Genomic DNA, 21,346 nt, shown 5'->3' with positions numbered 1-21,346 from the left:
TCATTTGTATCAAAAGAGTCAGCACAATGGAACTGAGAGTGTAGGCCCATGAGACAGATGTAATACTTGATAGCTTTCCCACTTTACTGGTTAAGTGACCTTGCACAAGTTACTAACCTTTCTGTACCTCTCTTTAGTACAATGATGAGAATAATGCCTGTTTTATCAGTTCGCTTTGCTGCATAACAAAGCACTCCCAGTTTAACAGCTTAAAACAACAACCATTTACTTAGCTCCTGAACTGTCTGGGTTTATGTTTGGCATGACTCAGTTCTTTTGGTTTCAGTTGGGTTCACATATGTGTCTATAGTCAGCTTCCAATCTCAGCTTCTGGCAATTGACTGACTACAGAGGGACAGTGAGGCTGACTACAGAGGGACAGTGAGGCCACATGTGTCTCATTCAACAGCCTGGTCTGGACTTATTCACAGGGAGCATCAGCAAAGTTCCAAGAGTGAGAGCCGAAACATGCAAAGCTATAGTCTTGGTTCAGAACTGATACTCTGTTGCTTGCACTGCATTCCATGAGACAAAGGCCAGCCCAAACCTAACCCAAAGGCTTGCCAGAAATTAAGGGTTTAGAAATACACATTTTCATCACTGGAAGGAGCTACAAAGTCACAGTGCAAGGAGTGAAGATACTGGGAGGGGTAGACTTGTGGCCACTAATACAATCTTCTACACCTACCTGTAGCTCACAACAATCCTATGAAGAGTAAGTGAAATGTAACAATCTTTCTAGGTAAATAATTGTTGTCCAACTCTTGTGAACCCGTGGACTGTAGCACTCCAGGCTCCCCTGTCCTTCACTAACTCCCAGAGTTTGCTCAGATTCATGTCCACTGAGTCAGTGATGCTATCTCATCCTCGGCTGCCCCCTTCTCCTGCCTTCAGTTTTTCCCAGCATCAGGGTCTTTTCCAGTGAGTCAGCTCTTCACATCAGATGGCCAGAGTTTTGGAGATTCAGCTTCAGCATCAGTCCTTCCAATGGATATTCAGGATTGAATTTCCTTTGGGATTGACTGGTTTGATCTTCTTGTAGTCCAAGGGTCTTCTCAGCACCACAATTTGAAAGCATCAGTTCTTCGGCTGTCTTGGTGAGGCTCCAAGTTAAAAAGAATCTGGCAAGCAGTGGATGTTGAATAAGTAGAAGCTGTTAATTTTCCCTTACATATATTAAAAATCAGATTTTTGAGGCAAGTTCTTTAATTGCCTACTTGTAAAGAGTATCAAATGAGCCTCCAAATGCTATTTGCAAAGATTAAATGTTATATATTTTTTTCTCTGTTGCAGAAAGATAATATAAGTAGCGGAAAGCACATTGTCTACGAGGGCATGTGCACCTTGGCACAGAATTCAGGTGTCATCACCTGAAGAAGCGAACAAAGCCTGGCAGCCGAAGCCAGACAAAGTCACAGCTGTTCAGGAAAAAGACATATTTAATCGCTGTGAAGGGTCAACTCAGGAAAAGAATCAGAGACAGTAAAGTGTGATATTTCAACTCCCAAAATATTAAAAGCCTTTTTAAGGGGTCAGAACTTATTTTTAAACCTATGCAAAGGAAGCAAAACCTTAATAAATCTTTATTGATTTCTTTCACTGTTGTGTTATAACTATTTTCACAAAACCAGCCAAGCCCCATATAATTCCAGATTGATCCACAAATTGCTCTTGGATCCCACAAATTGGACTCAGTGGAGATTCATTTATGTAGCAGCTAGAATATCCATAATCAGTGATATTAACTGGGTCAAAAAAAAAAAAAACTATCTCCTTTGAAATAAATAGAGCATCAAAGGTTATTCAGGAATGTACAGGATAGAAATAGGGCAAATGTTCATTGAGGATGGTGTCTGCTTTTTAAAACTGTGGAACTTGAAGCTCTTTAAGGTAAAGAATCTGCCTGCTAATGCAGGAGACGCAGGTTTGATCCCTGGGTCGGGAAGATCCCCTGGAGAAGAAAATGGCAGCCTACTTCAGAATTCTTGCCTGGAGAATCCCATGGACAGAGGAGCCTGGCAGGCTGTAGTCCATGAAGTAGCAAAAGAGTCAGACACGACTTAGCAACTCAACAACAACAGCAACAACAAAGATATGTCCCATGATCACTGGGCCCTGCAGCCTGAGCCCAGCTTGCATCACCCAGCCCCCCACTCTCCAGGAGCCCCAGGACCTTCAAAAAGCCATCTATCTGCTTACACTTAGCTTTCAAGCACTGAGTTTCCACTCTATTGCAGTTTCTTTTATGATTTTAGAAAGTCCTAATGGTGGAGTGATTGAGACCCATGGCTCTCATCCTCATCTCTCTCACTTTCTCTCTGAGTGATGGGGAGTCAAGGATAGAGACGGGGATGATGGAAAACTCTATAAGCCTCAGTTCCTACTCCATCAACCATGATCCTACAAAGATACTTATGTTTCCATGGTGGTTCTGTCACATTCATAGTCCCAAATATTGAATCCCAGAAATGCAGGTTAAAAGAAAGTGAAGTGAAAGTATTAGTCACTCAGTCATGTTCGACTCTTTGCGACCCCATAGACCGTAGCCTGCCAGGCTCCTCTGTCCATGGAATTCTCCACACAAGAATACCAGAGTGGGTTGCCATTCCCTTCTCCAGGGGATCTTTCCAACCCAGGGATCAAACCCAGGTCTCCTGCATTGCAGGTGGATTCTTTCCCACCTGAGCTACCAGGGAAGTCTGTAGGTTAAACAGATTATCAGAAAGAAAAAGGCAATAGAAGGTAAAAAGTCCAAATCTCCCCAATCCAGACAGGTTTGCTGATAGCTTTGATTGTGCTTTTAAATTCCGTCCATCGTGTGTGTACTGACCACTGTCTCTCCCTCTAAAACACAAGAGCAGGGGTCTCTCGTTCCATAACAACTAAACAGTGTTCATTCTGAACACTCAGTGTTTGTTTTTAAAGTAATGTTTTATGGGCTGTGTAATAAAGTACCTAACCTGGAACTGAGCATATGGCCACAAGTATTTGTGGACTTGATGTCTGTCTCTGTATGCCTGAGAATGATTTCTGCTTTCTGAATTTCATGTTGGCAAGGAAAGTGGTTTCGTTGATGCTGGTAGACCATCTGGGGTTTGCTATTCTAAATTTGATAACTTTATTTATATATAATATCTTTAAGGGGAATTCCCCATTTTTGACATTTGTTTGAAAAACTAGAAGTTGTAGAAAGGTTTCTAAATCCAGGATAAGAAAAATTTACCCATGCAAACCCTGCAAGTATCTTAAATTCCTGCAACTTTATTTTTTACAAATTAAAATGTAATGCAGATATGTTGGACTTAATCTCAAAAACCTGTGGACAGTCTCAGGTTTTTAATATTATTAGTGTAAAGGATTTATAATATGTTAAACATTTTATATTAAATATATGCCTTAAGAGTTGTGGGAACCCCTATTTAATTGAAAGCCATCCACAAATTTAGTAAACAATGTATTTAATCCTTCAGATTTTAGAAGATGATTAATAAAACATGAATACTAGTTCTATTTCACATATCTATATGGGCTTCCCAGGTGGTAAAGAACCTGCCTGCCAATGCAGGAGACATGAGACACAGGTTCGAGCCCTGGGTCCGGAAGATCCCCTGGAGGAGGAAGTGGCAACCCACTCCAATATCTTTGCCTGGGGAATCCCATGGATACAGGGACACAGGAGCCTATCGGGCTATAGTCCATGGGGTTACAAAGAGTTGGACAAGACTGAAGCGACTTAGCACGCATGCACACGTATATATATGTTCTGTTTTTTAAAACTATAGAACTTTGTTCCTTTTGTCTCTTGAAAGAATGGCAACCCACACTCAACTTGAAGGGTGTAGAATAATAATTTGCCCCAGCTCCACCCTGCTTTGTTATTCCCCAACCATCAAATTGAGTGTTGATAACCATTTCCCATTAGTTTTGTCCTGTGATTTTCTTAAGGTAAAGAAGAAATGAAAGTTAGAATGAGCGGATCACATCTTTAAAGAAAAATGAGAAACACCATGCTTCCTTGAGAAGGAGAAAAATATTTCCACATGGTTAACCTGGCCTGCCTCCGTGTTTACATTACCTGCCAGGCTCTGTGCATGTGGGGCCTCTTTTAAATCTGATCTCGTACATCACAACTAACTATGGAAACAAAAACAAACAAAAGTCAATACAGACTAGAATCTCCGGATTCAGTGAGATTACTCAAGCATGACTGGAGGAGAGATTGTCAAGTGCTACTGGATGACAAAGTACAGTATCTACTGACTAGTAGCTCAGATGTGGTTTCATAACAGGGTTCCCATACAATCTGGAAGGTGTGGCAAGTATTAGTCAAACCTGTGGCACAAATACGTGGGCATAGGAAAAAGAGGCATTGTGAAGGAGAAATGCGCATCGCAATGAGCAGTGGCCCTGTGCATGGGAGGGCCTTCCTGTCGTCTGATGGGGGTTAGAACTGAACTAGGAGAAGGGCTCTGGTGGGGCTGAAGAGGTTCCGGATAAAGACTAAGTGAGTGAGATGGAGACAGACAGTAGAGTGAGAAGAAGGAGGGAGGCCACATCCAGAACTTACAGGAAGTGGCAGCTACTTGATGTGATTTCATTTCCTGTACGCTTTAATCAGTGGAAAACTATTAAAGGATTTTAAGCAGAGGACTCGGTGTGATCAGATTTTGTTTTTGGAAATATCCCCCTGGCTGGGGTTTGAAGAAGGAACTGGAAGGCAGCAGGGTGAGTCCAGTGGCCAAGACAAGAGATATTGTACTTGAGGAGGGTGCAGAGACCAGCTGAAGAGATGGATTTGAAAGTCATCTCGGAGATGAAACCAAGAGGGCTCGCTGTGTTGGATTGGACGTGGGGGAAAACCGAGAGGGTGGTAAAGGGAGGACCCTGGCAGGTGAGCTTGCATAGGGAGCTGAAGGTAGCACCATTCACAGAGGGAATGGGGTGGAAAGGAGGGTCCAGCAGGCACATGCACAGAAGCTGGGGGCCTGAAAACATGCTGGTGCGGTGGGCCCATTGCAGCTGGGTCTGGACTCCAGAGCTCAGAATAGAGGTTTCGGCTGGAGGCACGAAAGAGTCAGACATGACTCAGCAACTAAACAACAGAACAAATAGGGCATCAAGGAAACACGAAGGGAATTGAACTCATGGGTATGGCTAAAACGTCAAGAAGAAAATATGAGGCAAAGTAAGTAATAAAGCCTAAGACTGAACTCCAAAGAACAAGGATCACAGTACAGTGAGTCTCCTACATACAAACCTTCAAGTTGTATCTTTCAAAGATGCAGACGTGTGTTCCGTCAATGTCAGGTGTGAGTGACATTGCAGCCTGCCCTCCATCGCCTGTTGTTGACAGTCCTTCAGCTCTCCCATCTTCACCTCCACTCCGTCCTCCAGCCAGTAACTCTTTTTGCCTGTACTACTGTACTACTGTAATTTCCAAGGTATTGTACTGTAAGACTTTAAATGTTTGCTTGATTTTTTGTGGGTTTTTTTAATTTATTATTTGTGTGAAAAGTTTTGTAAACCTAAGTATAACACTATATAGCCAATTGTGTTGTTAGTTGGGTACCTAGGTTTTGTTGAACTTACAAACAAATTGAACTTATGAACTCGATCCTGAAAGGGAACTCATTAGTGTGTAGAGGACTTACTGTGTTTCATAACCAGGGAGAGGAGGGAGGCTCCAGGAGTGTCTTCTCAAATGTGTAGTTACCACCAAACTGTCATTCTCATTTCCTTCCACTCAATACGATGGCATTCTAATGGACACATTGATGACAGTCCATTATGGGTGGTTACTTAAGTTGCACATATAAAATTTATTGATTTTTTTTTATAAAGATAGTCACATATAGAAACTGACACACAAACCTCACAGTCCTGTGAATGTGAGTTAAATGACAGGAGTAGACACAACCCTTGATTATTCTTTGGTTTCTTAAGTGATAATAGAGAAGCAAATGGCAACTCACTCCAGTATTCTTGTCTGGAAAATCCCATGGACAGAGGAGCCTGGATGGCTACAATTCATAGGGTCACAGAGTCGGACGTGACTGAGCGCCTGAGCACGTTTAAGTGATAGAATTAAAAAATAAATAGGGACTTCCTTGCTGGTCCAGTGGTTAAGACTCCAAGCTCCCAATGCAAGGGGGCCAGGGTTCAATCCTTGGTCAGGGAACTAGATCCTATATGCTGCAGCTAAAGATCCTGTGTGCCACAGCTAAGAGCCAGCACAGACAAATAGATAAGTTTTTTAAAAACATAAATAAGTGAAAATAAAAATAAGTAAAAGCCTGGTGGCGAGTCAGGAGGCATAATCAGTTCAGGTCCACGTTTTTGGCAGGATGGCTTCATAGTTCCCACCTCCTCTTACATCACACAACCCAGTGTCCGGCTGTACCTCTTTGCACAGCTTAAAGATTCATCAGGGCTTCAGGTGTGGTCATCCCGACTCCCTCACTGGTTTCCCATCAACCCCAGCCCTGCAGTTTGAACAGCCTTGTGTCACTGCTGAGAAGCAGTCATTAGTTTCTGGGTTGGCTTTGTGTCTGTTCATGGCCTCCTCATGGCATTACACAGGTTCCTGTATGTTTCTGTGAAAGGCTGTTTGAAATCACGTTCTATCTTAAAGAAATTTGAATCAATCATCATTTAAAACAGTATCTGTGGAAAATATTCATATTATTTCATAATACCACTCTTACGAATACAAATTTTTATATACGTCGGATTTGGTTAAAGCAAGATCTCTTAGAACTTTATACTGTCATCAGATGTCTTGCATTGAAACAGCTTATTCTGATACTTATAATGATTACAATTTGTTGTTTGAATTTAACATAACTCCAGTTAGCTAACAAAGAGAAATAACCAGACACCGGGTGTACATTTGAATACTTGAGGTACATTGAGTCTTTAACAGATGCAGATTCTTCTTTAAGTATATCTTTGAATAAAATAAGTTGTTAAAATAGCCAGGAAAGCAACAGAAGGAATGAATATGTATCTATCGGGTGCATTTTCTGAGCAAGGCCACCAAACTATGCATGATTCACAAGATACAAATGTAACTGACTTTGTTAGTGATAGCAAATAGAATTTTCTACACTGAATGCAAAACGGAAATGCTGAAGATGCTGAATGGAGCTGACATGCAAACCTAGGTGCCTATTTGGAAGGCTGGCAGAGTGTGGTATCAATATGGCTTAAAGTGCTAACCCAGACCAAACAGAAGCGCCTCGAAATAGAGGCAGCTTCCAACTGTCGATTCCATATGTCAAGAGGATTTGTCCTGGAGACATGACAGCTGAGTTCCTGGCCAGTACTGTTCATATCACATGGTAGTAATGGAAGGATAAGATTACTGACAAAAGATCCTAGGCTGTATGTAACAAACCCATCAGCATTAAGTGGATGCTATTTGCAATGTAACTTCAATCCCAGACCAGACATGTGTGGGGATGAACAATAACAAGAGACCCCAAAACTTTTGCATGGTAGACTGAGGACCCTATGCTAAGTAAACACAGTTACCCCAGTAAAGTGGTCTAAAGTAACCTCTACAGACCATTAGAAGTGCAGTTTCAGGCATTAACGTCTAGCCGCTTTCTGCTGGGAAGTGAAAGGAACAGCCAAGATTGCAAAAAGAGAAGCTCTCTCTGGCAGAAACTGAGAGCCAACAAAGCCACAGGGTACAAATCGCCTTCTGTGCAGACGTGGCTGCCACTGTGGGTCTAATTAAAATCCTAACACGTGCATATTGTGAGGGGAGCTATAGGTTAAAATGGCAGCTGTACCCACTCATTTATTATCTGTTCAGTAGTTTCAGTCTTTAAAAGTACAGGACTGTTTCGGGAACTATTCTTGGTAAGACTGCAAAGGCATGCATTCATTCACACCATTGATACTTACTGAGTGCATGTAACTGTTGTCAGTGCTGCAGTTACTGCTTGTCAAGACATAGATCCTGTGCTCAGGGAGGCTATGTGTTCTAGAGTGCATCCCCCAACCATGAACACTAAGACCAGTACATAAGATGCTTTCAGATGAAGTATTAAGAAAGGCTTCCCAGGTGGTGCTAGTGGTCAAGAACCTGCGTGCCAATGCAGGAGACGTAAGAGACATGGGCTCTATCCCTGAGTATATCCCCCTGGAGGAGGGCATGGCAGCCCACTCTAATATTCTTGCTGGAGAATCCCATGGACAGAGGAGCTTGGCAGGCTATAATCCATAGTGTTGCAAAGAGTTGGACATGACTGAAGTGACTCAGCACACACACACATCAGGAAAGGAAGAGGGGGTGACGAGATAAGGCTAAGCTGGGGGTGCACAAGATGGGTGTGGGATGGTTGATCAGAGAAGACTTCTCTGAGAACATGATACCTGAACAGGATGAAGAAAAGGAAGGGGAAATCAGTGGTGTGATGGCCCAAAATATGATCGTTCCAGTAGATAAACAGCTAATATAAAAGGATGGGGCTTCCCTGGTGGCTCAGACAGTAAAGAATCTGCCTGCAATGTGGGAGACCTGGGTTTGATCCCTGGGTTGGGAAGATTCCCTGGAGAAGGGAACTCCAGTATTCTTGACTGGAGAATTCCAAGGACAGAGGAGCCTGGCAGGCTACATACAATCCATAGAATCAACCTAGAGTCAGACACGACTGAGCAACTTTGACTTTGCTCAATATGTCCAAGAGCTAGAAAGAAATAGCCCTGGGTTTTGAAAGATCATGGCCTAGGAGACTAAGGAACCAGCTGAAGCTGGGGGAGGGAGGCTTGGGCCTGCCTTATCCATGGTCATCTTTCAGTAAATTGCTTGTTAAAATGACCTGAACAGTATGTTGTGTCTGTTTAAGTAATAAAGATCAAAAGAAAAATTCAAGTAGCTGAAAACATAAAGAAAGGTATTGTCATAATAATGTATTGGCTTCTAGTACCTTCTTTACCTCTGAGAATTATGGATCATTTTGTAAATGGACAGATAATTTTAATGAGTGTTTAGATCAACTTTGATATGCAGCCACAAACAGCATGTGAGAACCAGTAACAGACAAGAATTTCTTATTGAAATCTTTACATTTGAAAATACTTTGAAATAATGCTATTTTAATTTATCCAATGAATTATGTTCAGTCATACAATTTTTAGATCCATATTTGAGAGATGCACAGATAAACATGTAGACATAATCTAGCAGACAATCAACATAGCTCAGCGCACTTCTGAGTCTGTGTCTTTATGTTGCAAGGTCAGAGTCTACCTTCTGGAATAGACTATAATGCTATGTTTGGGTCTGGGTGTTGAGGTTATACAAGTGTTGCAAAAACCTTGCTTTGCGTGGTTCCCAGTGTGGACTTGCATGGGAAGAGGAAAGGTGAGCTATATCTGTTTCATATTGTCATATCCTGACTATGTTATGTTCCAATAATGTAGGAAATAAAATGAAGTCGGATTTGTCAGTTAAGAGCTTAGAAGTATGAATGAATAGTCTAGGTGAGTGATTCTCAGCCAAAACTATATTCAGATGTTCTGGGGACACATTTACAACTATCAATATCCAGACCAAATCTCTACTTAATTAAATCAATTTCTGGGCTTAGACCTGGGCATTAGGATGTTGTAAAAGGTATCCCAAGTGATTCTAATGTATAGGCAGGGTTGAATATTCTAGTCTAATTTATAAGAATTTAATCATTCTCTGTAGCCTTTAGGATAAAGTTAGTTTGATTTTAATCTTCTTAGTCTGCATCTCATATATCATCTGAATACTCCTTTCATTATTCTCTTAGAGTAGAGATCAGAACTTATGATCCTAAAGATTAATTTAGTGAGAAGATCTTCCTTCTTTCCTTTCTTCCTTCCTTCTTTCATCCTTTGCTTTTTAAAAATGCATCTGGACATTGAAAGTTCTTTAAATCATTAAAGGAATAGTACATGGCAATTAAATTTAAATCTTAATATATACAATATTTAGAAATTAAGATCCGCTTCTAAGAAATATTGAGGTTATTATAATAAAAACACTTCTATAAGACTTGAAAATGTGTGAAATAAAAAACTTGTAATTGGGGTTGATGGTAGAGAGAGGAAAGAAAGAGCTAGACTAAGGTAATTGCTATAATTGAAGGATAATTACAGCATTTAGCTTCCAGCCAGAGAAAAGGAAATATAATTTTTATATGTATATTAGTTTTTATAAGAAAAAGAAAGCTAACTTACCAGGATTAAAAAAAAAACAAAAACGCCTTCTAAGCACTGAAATCTCTGAGTTTATCACACAAAGCTTTATACACTACACAACAGAACAATATAATTCATAGTTTTACAGAAAACTACAGATAAATCATGGCAGTTCCCTCTGTTAATATTTGATAATAGACACCTTTTATGACATTAATTAGTGGGTTCAGCTGCTTTCCAGTCTACCCACTGGCTCATGACAGTGGACAGTGTCAGCCACAAGATAGAGGATATTTGTCTTCCAGTTTGCATTGGCAAGAAGGTAGCCTTCAGTTCATCTAAAAGCCATATCCAGTGATAAATTGGGGGAAAAGACATCCGATTACAACTTGGTTAATAATGTGGAAGATTGGAATTTTATTTTTTAGTCTATCCCTACCCTGCCTAATCTTACAGTGGTAGCTACTAGGACACAACCTGGGAGAGTCGTACTAGTACTGGGAGAGCAGTGCTAGTTCGAGACTGTGCTGGAATCATACACCTTGGTGTCTTGCATCCTGGCTACAGAATCAAAGACTTGTGGAAGTGAATGTCGCAGAGCATCTAAAATTGTTCTTTTTTTTCTGGTGTTTTTTTTTAATTGGAGTATAGTTGACAAATATTGTTGTGTTGGTTTCAGGTGTACAGCAGAAGGATTCAGTTACACATGTACATATATTCATTCTTTTCCAGATTCTTACTATTTTGTAATAATCTATATGGGTAAAGAATCTGATTTCTTTCTGCTTTTTTTACTTCCTTCTGTTTTTAAGGCTGAATAATATTCCACTGTATACATATACCAAATTTTATTTATGAATTCATCCTGTGATGAGCTTCAGGTTCCTATTTCAAAATACATTACAAAGCAAACATAATTAAAACTGCATGGTACTGGCATAAAACAGGCATATATACCAATGAAACACAGTAGAAATCCCCCAAATTAACCTGCACATATACGGTTAATTGATTTTCAACAAGTCTGCCAATACTGCACAGTAGGAAAAGGATAGTCTCTTCAACAAATAGTGCTGGGGAAAATGGATATCCACATGTGAAAAAATAAAATTGCACCCTTCTCTTACACCATACCCATACATTCTCTCAAAATGGATTAAAATCTTCAGCGTGTAAGACCTGACACTGTAAATCTATCAGAAGAAATCATGTCACTGGTCTAGGAAATGATTTCTTGAATATGACACCAAAAGCACAGCAACAAAAGTAAAAATAGACAAGTGAAATTACATCAAACTCAAAAAAATCTGCATGACAAAGAAAACAAGCCACAGAGTGAAAAGGCAACCTGTGGAAAGGGAGGAAATATTTACCAACTTTATATCTGGAAAGGAGCTCCAGAATACATTGTATTCCATATTATATTATTCCATATTATACTACATTATATTCCAGAGTATATCAGGAACTCCTATAACTCAATAGTAAAAGAGCTCAATTAAAAAATGGACAAAAGACCTGAACAGAAATGTCTCCAACAAAGACATACAGATGCCCACAGGTATATGAGAGTGCTTGACATCACTAATCATGAAAGCAATGCAAATCAAGACCATAATTAGATATGCACACATATATACATACACATTAATAAATATTAATATATTCTATGTATGATTATCATATATATCATACATATGATTATTCTCAGTCACGTTCTCAGTAAGATGAAGCACAATGTGTCAGTGGCTGCCAGTGGACCAGTTGTCACTGAAATTTGCTTGTTCCTAATGTAATATGACAGTGTATTAAAAAACTGGATGAATTAGGATTTCAGAGAGTTTGGGGAAAGGCTTAAGAAAAATAACGTAAAAAAGACTCTCTTAAATTTAAAGTATAATAATGTACTGTTTTATAGTGTTGAGAAATCACGTAACCAATAGAAGTAATTGTTTACCGAAAGAACTGGAATGAAGCCACTTGGCTTAGATTTTTTTTAATCTAATGAACTAAAATGATAACTGCTAACTTATTTTCCAAATAGCAATAAATAGGTGTGACTACTTCAATTTTTCTAAAAGAGTTTTCCTCTTTTCCAGAAAACACACCTTATTGTTCCATTTTCTAAGTATATTTTTCTTGAAGTTTTCCTATAGTAGAAGCATGAGAAATAGTGACCTTCTCAGGATCAACGTCCACTGTTCTATTTCCACAGTCTGCATCTACAGAGCTGCTATTATGGCTATGCAGTGCACACTCCACACCTCTGGGGAGACCTCACTTACATGCTAAGGTCTGTGCTGTTAGTACAATCAGAGCTACTCACAGTCTCAGTGGTGGAGAAGAGTGAATGCAAATTTTTGACTCCAGGTGCGACATTTCTTTGAGTTCCCATATTCCATATTTTAAGTTCTGAATAGTTTTACCTGGGCTTCCCAGGTGGTGCTAGTGGTAAAGAGCCTGCCTGCTAATGTAGAAGACATAAGAGATGTGGGTTTGATTCCTGGGTCGGGAAGATGCCCTGGAGGAGGGCATGGCAACCCATTCCGGTATTACCTGGAGAATCCCTGTGGACAGAGGAGCCTGGTGGACTGCAGTCCATAGGGTCGCAAAGAGTTGAACACAACTGAAGAGACTTATCATGCACGCATACTCCATAAATATCTGTGTTTCTTTTATTAACAAATAAAAGTTAAAATTGAGTAACTTGGTCAGTTGGGTAGAGGTGGCTTGCACCTTTTCCTGAATTTACCACAGTACGTGTCTAAGGTGCACCTCTCCCAGTCTACCATTTCACCATAGGCCACTCCTCTACTTCTCAATTTTATGCCTTTGAAATGTTCCTTCCCCAAAAGGGGTCAAAACATAGGACAGAGCAGTGGGGTGAGGTCAAAGCCATACCCTGATATTAGCTCTCATTTTATTGCTCTCTAATTTCAAGGAAAAAAAAAAATGAAAATTGGGGCAGAGTGACGACATTGACACCGTGACGTACAAAATTCTTTGAACTAGCAGGAAAAACAACTCTCTTAAATATCAGCGTTATAAATCCATGTTCTAGGTCTCTCCAAAAAGTTTACATTTTATTGGCATGTAATGTAAATTCCAAATGTGACCCTTCTACTTGGAGACCACTGTGACATTTAAAATGTCAAAGTCTACAAATTATAAAAGACTCTTCCTAAATACAGCCTTAACCCATGACTTCATTTCATTCATGATTTACAAACAGGAAAAGAAGAGGGGGGAATCTTAAGGGAGAAGATGTGATTTTCATTAGCTATGAAGATTTTCAAAATTGCATTCGTCTCAGTTCATTAGGTCTTATAATCACATTAGCTACGTGGCATTGTAAGGAAGAAAATGCCCTCCAGAGGGCTCCCAGTGGATTTCAGGATTCCACTACCCCTGCCCGCTGGGACTCCAACACAGGAATAGGTTTTTCCTTTCCTAGGATGAGCCAGTGAAAATGATACAGCTTGTAGAAGCCATATTCATACAGATGTTCCTCTCACTCTTTCCTAATTCCATCTACAATGATTCCCCTGGCCAAATGCTATGTTCAGTTCAGTTCAGTTGCTCAGTCGTGTCTGATTCTTTGTGACCCCATCAATCGCAGCACATCAGGCCTCCCTGTCCATCACCAACTTCCAGAGTTCACTCAAACTCATGTCCATCAAGTCGGTGATGCCATCCAGCCGTCTCATCTTCTGTCGTCCCCTTCTCCTCCTGCCCCCAATCCCTCCCAGCATCAGGGTCTTTTCCAATGTCATGTTAGTTTTGAATAATTCTGAACGTCTAAAGACTTGAAAAGTAACTCCCACCTCACTGGGATTCCCTTAGAGTTTATAGCAAATCCTGAGCCCAGGGTTTTCAGTGAACTGCTTACTTGAGGATCACTTAGGACACACGTTAAAAAAACAGATTCTTGGGCCTTGAATATCTGCCAGAATATCTGAGGGTCAGGCCTGGGCATCAGCAGTGTAACACATGTCCCAGGGGTAGTGAGCAGGACTGAGGAGTCCTGAGGGGGATCTGTACAATGGTTGATGCTCTCACGTGACCTGAGAAGGAAGCCACGTGAGACCCATGGGGCTGATAGATGGAGGTGGCCTGGAGGCCACGCCCTCTGATACCAGTCAAGGCTAGTTGTTCATTCAGTAGGGCCCTAGGCAGAAAACTCCGCCATCAAAGTTGAGAAAATATTCTCGTGCTCACAAGTGAGATATACTTGTCATGTCTCTACTCAGGATCCTGCAGTTTACCCGTTATTGCCTTTTATTTTGAAACAAGATTTTTCAATTGAAATATAGTCAATATACAATATTGTGTTAGTTTCAGATGTACAGCAAAGTGATTCAGTTATATATGGGTTTTTTTTTTTTTTCAGATTATTTTCTACTTCTCTGTGCTATGCAGTAAATCTTTGTTGCTAATCTGTTTTACACTTAGCAGTATGTCTTTGTTAATCCCAAACTCCTAATTTATTCCCCCTCAACCCCTGCTTTCCGTGTTGGTAACTGTAAGTTTGTTTTCTCTGTCTGTGAGTCTGATTCTACTCTGTATATAGGCTCATTTGTATTATTTTTTAGATTCCACACGTAAGCCATAGCATGTATTTGTCTTTCTCTGAGTTACTTCACTTAGCCTGATAATATCTAGCTCCATCCATGTTGCTACAAATGGCATTATTTCGTTCTTGTTTGTGGCTGAGTAATAGTCCGTTGTGTGTGGGGGTGTGTGTTGTGTGTGACATCTTAAATCTTCTTACCACATTTTCTTAAATACTCCATATTGCCTTTTGTATCTGGTTCAAAGTGTGTTTGGCTGTCATGATATTTACGCCTTTTTAATGAACAGGGACCTCGTCCAAAGAACGTGGCAGTTTCCATGCTTAGTCACTTAGTAAGAACAGGATCTCCACAGGGGTTTTTATTCTCGCACACTCACCTCCCCTACCTCCATCAACAGAGTGTTAACTTCCCAAAACTGTGCAAAGGAGGAGAAGAAAATAGATGTACTGAAGTATCGTGGATGCACACACATCATATTAAACTCCCAAAGTAACCCATGGAGTAAGGTCAGCTGTAGACAAAGTGGTAAAGCAGAAAAGAATTTCCAGGAAAGTGCTGAGTCTGTTCCCCTCGCCCCCCTCCACACGCAGTGCGTCTGCTCTCTGCCCTCAGCCCTCTCACCTTCTTCCTCCCTCCTTTCTCCTCCCCAGGTGACTTGCTCCGCTCCATCACGTATGCCTCAATGGGATTTTAAATGCATGCGCACTTCTTTCCTGAACATCTTTTTTTTTTGTTTAAGCTTTGCTTTAACTGTAAAGTGAAAGCCGTTTTCCTCCATTCCGGGTGAGGGGTCGGCAGAATGGGGGGTACTCTTTACAGGTGCCCTCCCGGGTCCTTGAATCTGACCCATTCTCAGTGGCTGGCTGACCCTGACTGTGATGAGTGTGTGCGTGGGCGCCCAGAGGCGGTCCTGTCCACCCTGTGAGCATGCAAAGGCTGTCTTTGGAATCCACCAGACACAATGAGGGCAGTTCTCAGCTTGAAACAACATCAGTCCAAGGGCACTGCAGCTGCGTTGATGCGGTGGCGCCTCTGCTGTCAAGCCGAACAGAATCACGCTACAATTATTACCACTAGATGTGGCTTCTCATGCAACATGGTGGAAGTGGAAGGCCTTCTGGCTCTGTTTTTTCCTAACTTCCCATGCTTGGAATTCAGTGGTAAATTGTTTTTCATCTTTGATCAAAATATATCTCTGTATTAGGGAAAATGAAAGTGTTAGTTGCTCAGTCGTGTTCGACTCTTTGCAACCCCAGAGACCACAGCCCACCAGGCTTCTCTGTCCATGGGATTCTCCAGGCAAGAATACTGGAGTGGGTAGCCATTTCCTTCTCCAGGGAATCTTCCCAACCAGGGATCCAACCCAGGTATCCTGCATTGCAGGCAGATTCTTTGCCATCTGAGCCACTAGGGAAGCCCTATGTATTAGGGACTTAATTCTAGAGATTTTTCACCTCTTGCCAGTTGAATTTTACCACTGAATTGCATCAGACCAGTGTCATCTCATATTCAAGGTGTGATTTGAAGATGAAGCAGTGCTTATCAGAGTAGATATTTACTAATTATTCATTCAATGAATTACGGAGTGTCAAAGAGTAAAATACAGCTTGTGCCTTAGAATCAAAGAGTAAGAACTGTTGGTGGTCAAGAGACCAATGAAACCAACGCGAAGAGCTGAGCATCTTTAATAATAGAGACAGAGAAAGTCTCCAGGATGTTGTGTCATCTTTGGAAGCACCTCAGGCTTATCAAATACTGAGACTGGAAATTAGATGGATCACTTTCAAACTTTTCTCTGTAAGATTTTCCTAATTCGGGACAAATGCCTTAAAAAGCCTCTGCAGCTTCCAGCAGCAGCATCTTCTCTTTCCATATTTGTGTGTGCCCATCTTCATATTTTGATTTGATCCTCGCATTTTGTTGAAAGGCTTTTATAAATATGAATTGTAAATGTGTAAAGATATCAACTGGACATTAATGAAAAAATGAAGAGACTTCCCCGTCAGCCCTACAGCCAGTGTGTCGTGCTGGTGTTCCCAGCATGCATGCGTGCTCAGTCGCGTCTGACTCTTTGTGATCCCACGGACTATACCCTGCCAGGCTCCTCTGTCTGTGGGGTTCTCCAGGCAAGAATACTGGAGTGGGTTGCCGTTTCCTCCTCCAGAGGACCTTCCTGACCCAGGGATCGAACCCACCTCTCTTGCTTCTCCTGCATTGGCAGGTGGATTCTTTACCTGCTGTGCCACCTGGGAAGCCCAGTATTGTCAGAAGTGCTGTTGATGTTTCAGGGGTTGTTGGAATTTACTTCTGACACTGGACACTGACCTTAAAGACCTCACATGAGGGGGACTTCCCTGGTGGGCCAGCGGTTAAGAATCCACCATCCACATGCTCTCACAGTGACACATTTACAGCTGGCTGTGACTCAGTAAAGTTTTGTTTTGTTTTTTCCAAAAAAAAAGAATCCACCATCCAATGCAGGGGACACAAGTTCAATCCCTGATCAGGGACTAGAATCCCACATGCCATGGGGCCAGTAAGCCTGTGCACCAAAACTTCAGAGCCCTTCTAGAGCCCGTGCCCCCACAACAAGAGAAGCCGCTACACCCTGAAACCGGAAAAAGGACGTGCCATAACCAAGACTCAGGGCAGCCAGAAAAAAGTCCACCCGTGATGTCCCCTCCAGACACGTGTGACCTCGTCATGTTTTCCATGAATCACTAAGACTGTGCTTCCTGGGGAGTTGAAACTATTGATCCCACTGAGGATTTGTGTCTCAGAACTTAGGAATCACCAACTTCTTTTATAAAAGGATCTCAGAGACGGAAAGAAACCTTAAAAGTGACCTCACTTTTCGGAAAGAGAAACGGAGGCACAGGAGGTTTGGGCTCATTTCAGGCCACACAGCGACGCTCTGGGAAGGAATGGAGTGGGAGCTGGGTCTGTGACTCCACGTACCAGCGACTCATCCACTCGCTGCCATCTCATTAGACTCTGGAGAGAGTGGCCTTGTGTGTGGGTGTTTCTGTGGGAATCAAGAAGGCTCCAGAGACACTGGAGCTCTGACCTCATCTCACATAACTCTGAGTAAGATGAAGGTCAGGTTTCAGCACAGGGATCTGGTTGGATGACCCTTCAAGCCTAGTTAAGGAAGAGGAAACTGCACTAGAATTACTCATCCATGGCCCTCAGACCAGCAGCCTAGACCTTGCCTGTGAGCCATGTAGAAATGCAGGATTCACAGGAATACAAGAGAGCAGACTGGTGGTTACCAAGGGGGAAAGGGTTGGGGATGGGGTGGGAGGTCAGGGTTAGCAGGTGCAAGCTTCTATGCGTAGAATGGATAAACAAGATCCTGCGGTATAGCACAGAAAACCATATTCAGTATCCTAAGATGAGCCATAATGGAAAAGAATATGAAAAATGTATATATATCTATAAAACTGAGTCACTTTGTGTGTAGCAGAAATTAACACAACATTGTAAATCAACTGTACTTCAATTGTGTGGCTGTGTGTGTGCTAAGCCACTGTGCTGCTGCTGCTAAGTCATTTCAGTCGTGTCCGACTCTGTGTGACCCCATAGACGGCAGCCCACCAGGCTCCCCCGTCCCTGGGATTCTCCAGGCAAGAACACTGGAGTGGGTTGCCATTTCCTTCTCCAATGCGTGAAAGTGAAGTCGCTCAGTCGTGTCCGACCCTCAGCGAGCCCATGGACTGCAGCCCACCAGGCTCCTCCGTCCCTGGGATTTTCCAGGCAGCAGTACTGGAGTGGGGTGCCAGCTAAGCCACTTTAGTCATATCCAATTCTTTGCGACCCTTTGGACTGTAGCCCACCAGGCTCCTCTTCATGGGATTCTCCAGGCAAGAATACTGGAGTGGGTTGCTGTGCCCTCCTCCAAGGGATCTTCCCAACCCAAAAATCAGGATCTCTACCACTAGCGCCACCTGTTGCTGTTGTTCAGTCGCTCAGTCGTGCCCGACTGCGACTCCATGGACTGCAGCACTCCAGGCTTCCCGGTCCATGAGATTTCCCAGGCAAGAATACTAGAGTGGGTTGCCATTTCCTTCTCCAAGCACCACCTAGGAAGCCCCAATTAAAAAATATTAAAACTAAAAAAAATAATAATAATAGCCTACAGGATTCAGAATCTGCAGCTTAACAAGATCCCCAGGTGTTCTGTCTGCAGTAGGTACTGTCCTAGAACTGTCTTCTCCAGTTTCAGCATGCATCACATCACCTGGAGGGCTTGCGAAAGCAGAGCTCGCCCAGCCTCACCCCAGACTTTCTGACTCATAAGCCTCAGGGAAGGTCCAGAATTCTGCATTTTTAACAAGTTCCCAGGTGATGATGAGGCTTCTGCTCCAGGACCCCCACTTGAGAAGCTCTGCTCTGCAAAGACCATGACCTTGTTGCTTCTTCTACAAGGGGCTTGGGGAGCCATACTCCCTGAGTATCTGCACACACTGCCCACACCCTTCCAGCAGAAAGCCTTGATGATGAGCCCTGAGAACATACATTTTTAAATAACGAGTTCTGACTCATTCTGATCAAGCCTCTGTCTCCCCAGCCCTAAGTAGTTTCCGGGAACACTGACAAGTAACCTGCAGGGATGTTTTTTGCAGATTTTTGCTTTCTAGAAGTCAATGAAACATATTTTGTTAACCAGTTTATAATCTAAAGAATCCCTAATGTTTGTAAAATGTAGGAAAGATGAGGGCTTCTCTGGTGGCTCAGTGGTACAGAATCTGCCTGCCAGTGCAGGAGACATGGGTGTGATCCCCGGTCCAGGAAGATCCTGTGGGCCACAACTATTGAGCCTGTGCTCTAGAACCCGGGAGCCACAACTGCTGAGCCCGTGTGTCTCACCTCTGAAGCCTGAATGCCCTAAGACCATGCTCCACAATTAGAGAAGCCACCACCACAATGAGAAGCGAGCACTCCACAATTAGAGAGTAGCCCCCACTCTCCACAGCTAGAGAAAAGCCTGCACATCAACAAAGACCCAGCACAGCCAAAAATAAATAAAAAAATTTTTAATTTGGGAAGTATGAGAGTAAAAGATGGCCCTGACGTGTTAACCACTGAGGAGTAAGTCGAGCTGCCGTCTTGCTAGTGCCTGGGCATAATGTTAAGTCAGCGTGCTCACATCCGGGTACATCAGAGGGTGTGGTTGATCTAACTCACAAGGAAGCCAGCACTATGAACTAGGATTCCTCTGGGACGTGGCTTAAATTCAGTCTAATCTCTGAAATTCTACTTCTTCCATCCTGAAGAGCTCCTTTTCCCAGGGTAAGCATCCTTTGTTGTATAGTCCGCATGCAGTAGCCGGGTTAGGTGAGGGCTTGGTAAAAGCTAATTGGGATGTGACAGATACTATAGCATGTGTAATTAGCTGTCCAACCTCAGTCCAAGTGTTACAATGAATCTGATCTTTTAAATATCATGATCCATGAGTGGAGGATTTGAGAGGCATTTATGTCACGTGGTGAATTTCTGAACCTCTCAACAAAGAGGTTGCGGGGCTTTTCTTGGCCAAGTCTTTTACTGTTATGAAAAAAAGTGGCTGAATCACCCAAGCATCCGAAACCAAATAAAAAGTGCAACGTGGTGCTTAACAGAGTGAGATCTAAAAGTCCTGACCTCATATAGAAAACAGGCTTGTGGCTGCCAAGGGGGAAGAGGGGGTGGGGAAGGGTGGATTAGGAGTTTGGGATTAGTAGATACAAATTATAATATAGAGAATGGATAAACCACGAGGTCCTAGTGTGTAGTACAAGGAACTATATTTGATATCCTGGGATAGACCATAATGGAAAAGAATATGAAAAAGAATGTGTGTGTGTGTATATCTGTATCGCTCCATTGTACAGTAGAAATTAACACTGTAAATCAACTGTACTTTAACAAAATAAATTTTTAAAATAGAAGTAAATAAAAGTCCTCATCTCTGTAAACCAGCCCTGTGTGTAAACACCGGTCTCCAGCAAAGTGGATGGTGCCAGGGCTGCAAAGTGCTCTAGGTCGCTTGGAAGGAAGGCCCACGATGAGGAGGCTGGGAGTGAGCAGTGGGCAAACCAGCAGAGAATGAGTGTTCTTCTCTCCGGTACTGAAAACCAGTCACTATAGCGTGAAGCTGAGCTTTCCGGGAAGATGGCAGGGCTCCCATATCCTCACCTGTCTGTGCTTGTCCCAGCCAGGTGGACACCTGAGGGTTACGAACACGGTGGAGATGGCTATGTTTTTTATTTCAAGCCTGGCCCCTTCCGGGCCCTGAGGGGGCATGTGGGGAGAAGCCAGTTGCTTGTGTGTAGGATGGAGGCCGCAACATGGAGATTCCCCACCAGGCAGGCAGGCAGGCTGGCTGGCTTCTGAACTCCTCTTATCCCTCAGCTTCATTTGAGAAGACTGAGAAAAAGAATGTCTTCTTCTAATTCTTACCATCTCTGAAGGCCTTTGTCAAGAACCATCCAGGTGCTTCAGTGAGAGTACAAAGAAGGCAGGTGTCTCTGTTCGTTCCAGAACTGAGGGTTTGCCAGTTAAACCCTTGGCTTATTTAATTGTTTGCTTGGTGTGCTCATCTCTTTTAATTC

General features: G+C 42.4%; 1 protein-coding gene across 6 annotated transcripts in view; it reads left to right on the top strand.

Moving 5' to 3' along the window:
• PAG1 (phosphoprotein membrane anchor with glycosphingolipid microdomains 1) overlaps window positions 1-21,346 on the top strand; it is a 159,572-nt gene that overhangs the window by 104,780 nt on the left and 33,446 nt on the right. The window contains exon 1 of one of the 6 annotated variants that reach the window (XM_070802743.1): window positions 15,404-20,045. The exons of the other annotated variants lie outside the window; for them this stretch is intronic. The gene's annotated coding sequence lies outside the window, so the exon portion shown is untranslated. Of the gene's footprint in view, window positions 1-15,403; window positions 20,046-21,346 lie in introns of those variants that run through there. 6 annotated transcript variants of the gene reach the window in all.

Source organism: Bos indicus, chromosome 14, assembly GCF_029378745.1.
Source record: "Bos indicus isolate NIAB-ARS_2022 breed Sahiwal x Tharparkar chromosome 14, NIAB-ARS_B.indTharparkar_mat_pri_1.0, whole genome shotgun sequence".
NCBI classification, from domain to species: Eukaryota; Metazoa; Chordata; class Mammalia; order Artiodactyla; family Bovidae; genus Bos; species Bos indicus.
The sequence above is the reverse complement of the archived record's forward strand: the minus strand, read 5'-3'. Positions and strand labels throughout refer to the sequence as shown.